The following is a 7,350-nucleotide window of genomic DNA, read 5'->3' as shown; positions in this document are numbered from 1 at the left end:
AATAAGTCGTATGTTACGAGTACAACTTTACTAAGGGTGTGTTTCTTTGTGTAGATGGATATGGGGGAGAGTGTGAAGATGGATTTGTATAGATTTAGGTGGATGGATATTTGTGTTTTTTTGAGTGGATTTAGAGGGTAAAGTGAGTGGATTTGGAGATAATTTTTATGAAAGTTAGTGAAAGATTTGATTGATGTAATAGATAAAATTATATGTTAAAATAGATATATTTATTAAGTTACCATAATACCCTTGTGTAAAAAAAGATAATGATTTTGTAATTTGATGTTATAAAAATAATTATCATTAATTAATACGAATTTAAAAAAATATTAAAATTATATAAATTTTTAAATAAAAAAAAATTAACTTTTTATGAATGTAAAAAAAAGTTAAAAAAATTTAAAAAAAAGTCAAAAGAAGTTAAGGAAAACGAAAAAAAAAAAAAAATCAACGACACCGGTGTCGCCCTTTGTAGAAACAAGGCACCGGTTATCACTCCACTGAACACAACACCACACCGGTGTCACCGGTGCCATCCCCAACCCCAAAACACCTCACCACCACCGTGACAGAACACCTCACTCACCACCTTCACCTGTGCCATCCACTCACCACTCCAACACCGGCTGCCCCTGCAACACTGCCGACACCGTGCCCACACCGGTGCATTCACAAACTCCACGTTGCGAGGGCACCGGTGCCTCCCTCACCACCCTCACAACCAACCACCACTGCATTATCACCACTCACTCCAACACCACTCACTCCACCTCCAACACCACTCACTCCACCACCCCGCAAGACACCTCACAACCCTCCCGCAACACAACACCGGAGAGACCACCACACCCCCAAGGTAACTCACCTCTCACGATGCTTCACAAAACCTCTGCCTCACAAAACCAAACAGCGAACCCTTGCAGCAGTTCAAATTGTGTTGTGTGAAGCAGTTTAAATTGTGTTGTGGAGAAGAATCAAAATTCGGGAATCTTGCTTTGCTTCAGTAGCTTCAGGAATCTTTTCATCAAAGTACGAATATTGCACTGTACTGCATGTGAGCGGAGTCAAAAAACGAGGGCAAAATGGGGAAAGAACCCTCTTTACTTTGTAATCTGCTCATGAGAGGGTGGATCGAAAAACCAACACATCCCTTAAATCCGCTCTCCCTAATCGGTTTAAATCCATTCAATGGAACATACCACCATTCAAGAATCCGCGCTCTCTAATTCGTTTGAACAGTGCCATCCTCACAAACGAACAGACCCTAAGTCGTGCAGAGCAAATACACCTTCAGTCTGATAATAATATTAATAGAATGGAGTACTTTATTTTATTTATTAAAGAAAAAAAGTTGTATGGGAGTTGAACGACTTGGGACTGAAAGTCATAATTCTCATTTATGACTTATATAAATTGTGGTTGTGGTGTAAGACTCCTTTGAAATGAAGTCTACAAATTTAATGTTTTCTATTTTTTATTTTTTAGTTGAAATAATAAATTTAGTTTTATACTTAATAAGTTGTATTAAAATAACATAAAAGAAATAGTGGGAGACATATTATTAAAAAATTAAAGAAAGAAGGAAAAAATGTTAGATATGTGTAAGTCATGAGAGAAAGAAAAAAGGATAGGTAAAAAAAAATGCACAAAAAAAGTTTGGGTGAACAACAACTCAAAGAGAGATTGTTTGCTTCTTGATTTATTAGAACATTTGTTCAATATATAGAGTACAATGTCTCATCATATAGAGGGAAAAGTAAAAACCAAATAAAATATAATATTTGATAATAATAAAAGAGAATCAAATATATAATATCTCTATCAATATAAATAAAAGCAGGAGATATATAATATCTTTATCAAAAAATATTATTAGAGAGAAAGAAAAGAAATATTATGTGGGAAAATGATAAAATATATTATAAATGATGATATTAGTTTTAAAGTTCTACAATAAGGTGATGATTTGACTAATCTATGAATGGACAATTTCTTCTATTATGACCTTCATTTCTATAATAAGTACATTTTTTTTTTGCTTATGTAAAATTGGGTGGTCCATTTCATTATGGATACGATTGGTAGTAGGTCTTCCTGATTCCTTACGTCGCTTGTGGGGGTTAGATATGAAATTCAGTCTCGTATTTGTTGTGTACAACTCACATACGACTTTATTAAAATCACACTAAAGTCATACTTGCTGTGTATAATTTAGTAAAATCGTACTCATCACATATGACTTGTTTTTTTGAAATCATATAAGTCTGATACAACTTACCCATATTGGTAATTTTTTTAAAACAAATTACCCATTTAAGTAATTATCAAGTGTAAATTATACCATAATGGTAAAAAAACCAAATATGATGGACTAGTCCGTTTGAAACCCGTTACTAATACAATAAATTGAGTGTAGTGTTCTTGTCTAGCTAGTTAAGACCATGAATATTCCAATAATATTTGCCTACATTTTTTTAGATAAAAAATCATATGAAGTTCTTTTATTGGAATAGAGGTGGATAGAAATCCAGCCCAATTGTTATAACATAGCACCTCAATAATAAGAAATAAAGTGTTGCACTTGCACATGATGTTGAAATATTATTCCATAAAAAAAAACTGTCTAAGGCCCATATGTAGTCCAAGAAATTATAGATTTTTCTAAGGATAATGGTAAGGCTTTTTCACAAATAAATCGATGGATATTTTATATTTATAAAAAATAAACGGCTAACAACAGGCTTCTTGGCATATGTTTTTGCTATTATTGAGATTAACAAAGTATAAATATTTCAGTTAATGATTTAAAATTTTCACCGATTCAAATTTACAAATTCTTGGTTGTTAATGTAAGATCTCAGTTTTACTAATATTTTCTTTCCAACTCTATAATTTTTTATAAATTTCAATTGATGGTAAAATATGTGTCAAAAAGAATGCTATTAAAGTTCTTTTAACAGATTAAAAAAATTGATCCGTTGTTCTTATTGGTTCTTAATTGCAGCAAATATAAGATAGGTCCATTTTGATAAATATAATGTACTTACATATAGTGTAAAAAGCTAACAAAAATATACTTTTAGTCCATTACAAACTACTGTATGTATATGTGATGAATTTATTAATTTTATTATAGTCGTTATTTTCAATCTCTGATTAATAATATTTTTTATCTGTTAACAGTATAAAAAATAATATTCATCATAACATGTTTAATTATCTAACATTACTGAGGGAGTGTCTGATTAATTTTTTTTAGAAACAATTATTTATTTTATCATTTTTAAGAAAGAAAATAACAAGAAGTTCTTTCTCTTCAATTAATTGTTATTTATGCACGGATAGGATATGAGTATTGGATACAACACATATCTAATGCGTCAATACATTTATAACAATATATAAAGAGAATTTCTCTTTTGTGTCCATATTTCATAATATCAGTTTTACTCTTAATTATTTTAAAAAATAATTATTTTATAAATAATTTATTTTTAACCGTTAATCTAATTTTTTTTTATCTTAACTTATTATTTTAAAAACTTTTTTTTATACATATCTTTTGTTTTAATTATACATTTAACAATATTTTAAAAAATTATATATTTATTATTGATCTTAACTTAAATTTCTTAAAAATTAAAAAATACAAACACATACGCGTTTGTATCCTATACGTATGTGTGTTGCGTATGTGTGTTCGCTAGTATAAGTAAAGTGGAAGGTCTCACTATGGTCGTAGATTAAGTGTAACATAATCGGAGAAATTAAAGGAACAATCGAATGAAATTTTTGCAAGCTAATTATCATCATTAATATTAAGGAAAGAAAAAAAATGGAACAAATATATATTTATTTTGTATCCTATAGGAAAGAAAATATTCATAGTGAAAACTTATAAAAATATAACGTTTTTTAAATATATGATATAAAAGATTAAAACAAGATGGTATAAATTACATTATTCTTCGATGACAAAAAAAAAAGGCATATAAAATATTTTTAGTGCTTTAAATATTCAATCATATAAATAATGATACGAAGTTTCATTTTATTTAACTCTCTTATAAGATGTCCCTCAATTGAATGTACGACAGAAAGATTTAAAAACTTTTTAGGATTGACTTAATTAATGTTAACTTAAATAAATATAAATTTATTTATCCATATTAATTTTATTTGTCTTTAATATTTATTTTAATTAACATATATTACTTTTTTAAATTAAATAGATTTTATATGTTAATTTTACATTTAATATAATATTTATTTATCAAAAATAAATTACAATAACTTTACATTTTTTAAATTATTTTATAAAAAAATAAACTTTTGTATTTTCTTACAGTCAACTAACAGACGAAGAACCACAATTTTGGTTAACGTTACTGTTTGAAAACTAATTTTATATTTTCTTATAATAATGTTATATTTTAGTTTAAATTAAATAATTTTAATTTCAGTTTTATAAAATAAAATCATTGTTTCATAATTTTTTAAAATTTAAAAGTTACTATTTTTAATATATGTTATATATACGATATTATTTTTGTCCAAATATGATTGACACGATTAACATACTGTTTGATTTGGGGTGAGATGGAAAAAAAGAAGAGAGAAGCACAAAAGTAAAACTTGAAATTTTGAATTAAGAAAACTAAAATGGTAGTAGATATAATTAACGTGAAATAAAAAAATAAATAAAACTAATTATCTGACGTTGCTATTTATCAAAATGCCCTCATCAGATTAAGAAGGAATTTAAAATCATTCTGAAAAAAAAAAATTATGAATTAATCAATATATAATGGAAAAATAATTACAAAAAAAATAAAATTTGTTTAAAATCAAATATATCTATATCCCTTATCAAAACTATAAAAATAATGCAAATAGAGAAAAATATATATCTGAAGACAAATATATAAGTGTTTATATGATTTTGTTGACACATATCGTTATCAGTTATATATGTTTCTACTATACACTAAGTCTATACATATACGTGGCTTGTAATGAAAATTGAATTTAAAAATATGAAATGACATTTATTTATGCTTTTAAGAAGTTTATAGTCAAAATCAAGTGATTATAGATCACATGTTGATAATTATAGCATGTTCTCGTTCAAATTGTATTATGTAAATATGAGACTCTTATTTTTAGTTCTTTATTTTATCATATATAACTCGAAATTTTGGTTTTAATTTTAAGAATTTTCAAACTAGACAAAAATGGAGTATAAAATAGATAAAATACTTATATGCAATTGAAATATAATAATCTTGTAAAATAGATAAGTTATCTACTATTTAAGTATAACCATGTATAAAATATGAGATAAAGCTTTAGATTTTAAATATATATCATCTCAAAAAAAAAATTATCACCATTTAACTCGAACTATACTTTAAAATAAATAACATAACGTTATATATATATATATATATATATATATATATATATATATATATATATATATATATATATATATATATATATATATATATATAAAAGATGAAATTTATAAATAAATATCAAATAAAAGTATTTATGATATAAGATTAAATTGAAGTCTAATTATATTTTTATAAATCTTACAAACTTTAAAAGAATAAAATGTGATCTCATTTTAAGTATATTTAATATCGATGAGATCATTAATTGAAATGATTTATTCTTAGCATAAATCTATTAATATATTATATCGAGAATGTTATTTATAGAATAAGTTTGATTATAAGATTAGATTGCACAAATTAATTTTATCTTATCTTTTCTAATCAATTTATGATTTATTTGTATAATCCATCACTATAAAAGTGTGCAGTTGTAGTCCTATTTTATTACTTTTGGAAAGAGAGATAGGAAGAGAGATACTAAGATGACCATGTCATGTGATGCTGTGATGACACGATCAGTTTGGTCCTACAATCTCGAAGCAGAATTCGAGTTGATTCGTAGGGTGATTGGGTTATTTCCTTTCATCTCTATGGACATAGAATTTCCTGGTGTCATCTTTCAGTCGCATCCAACACTCCGACAACCACAAAATAACTATGCAGTGATGAAAGCCAATGTGGATTGTATGCATCTCATCCAAGTTGGATTGACCTTTTCAGACTATCACGGCAACCTTCCAACCTTTGGAACCTCCCATCACTTCATTTGGGAATTCAACTTCTGTGAGTTCGATGTCACGTGTCATCCTCATGCTCCTCACTCTGTCACCCTCCTCCAACGTCAAGGCATGGATTTTCATAAGAATCGAAACTTAGGAGTCAACATTGTGCAATTTGTTGAGCTCATGATGATCTCAGGACTCCTCTGCAATAGTCATATTCGCTGGATTACTTTTCACGGTGCTTATGATTTTGCCTACATGATCAAGGTATTGAACCATCGTTTTCTACACATGCAACCACTTCTACCTCCCAACTTGGGTGACTTTCTGTAACTCGTTAAATTCTTCTTTGGACAGGAAATATACGATGTTAAACATCTTGTGAGATTCTGTCCCAACCTTCATGGTTGTTTAGACAGAGTTAGTGAGTCTCTAGGTTTGGATAATAGTGCAAGAAAAAGTCATCACGCAGGGTCCGACAGTTTGGTCACTCTGCATGTTTTTAATGAGATTAAAAAACTCTATTTTCACACACAGAATGACTTGAAAAAATATGCAGGTGTTGTTTATGGTTTAGAGATGTTATGATACTAATGTTTTATAATATTTGTACTTCTCTTGCTTTTGTTATTTTCATGCAAGTGGAAAAATATATAAATTTGATAACAATTTAAGTATTTTTTATTTGATTATTTTTTAATTTAATATTTTTTTAAAATTCAAATATGGTTTAATTAGTGATTTAGTCTCGTACTTTGTTGGTTTGATTCATTTTGGTCATCTTATTATTTTTGGATTTAATTTAGGCATTCTATTTTTTAAAAATGTTTACTTTGGTCCTTTAATTGTTTAAAAAAGTTTAATTTAAAAAAAATCAATTTAATCCCTCTATTTAAAATTTTGATTCAATTTAGTTTCTCTATTTTTTAAAATGATATAATTATGTCATCTCCAATTTGAGACCAAATTAATAATTAAATTTAATTATAACTTATATATACATGCTAAAAAAATAGAATTTATACATTGAATCACTCCATCTAAATATAAATAAATTGAGTATTTAAATCGGGTGTAAAAAATAAAAGAATTTAAGTATTCAACACTTTTTTTTTTCTTTTTATAATTGACATTCTTTCGTTGAAAAATGAATTTGTTAAACAATGGAACACATGAAAGGATGACTATTCACTCATCTATCAGGCCAATTGACAATAAGGTAG

The 7,350-nt window shown here is 27.0% G+C and overlaps 1 pseudogene; it reads left to right on the top strand.

The window, feature by feature from the left end:
- The first annotated feature begins 5,887 nt into the window (after positions 1–5,887).
- LOC114184332 (putative CCR4-associated factor 1 homolog 11 pseudogene) lies at positions 5,888–6,715 on the top strand (annotated as a pseudogene).
- The last annotated feature ends 635 nt before the right edge of the window (positions 6,716–7,350 follow it).

This window comes from Vigna unguiculata, chromosome 5 (genome assembly GCF_037176805.1).
Source record: "Vigna unguiculata cultivar grain cowpea cultivar isolate G323 ecotype 2 chromosome 5, ASM3717680v1, whole genome shotgun sequence".
Lineage (NCBI taxonomy): Eukaryota > Viridiplantae > Streptophyta > Magnoliopsida > Fabales > Fabaceae > Vigna > Vigna unguiculata.
The sequence above is the reverse complement of the archived record's forward strand: the minus strand, read 5'-3'. Positions and strand labels throughout refer to the sequence as shown.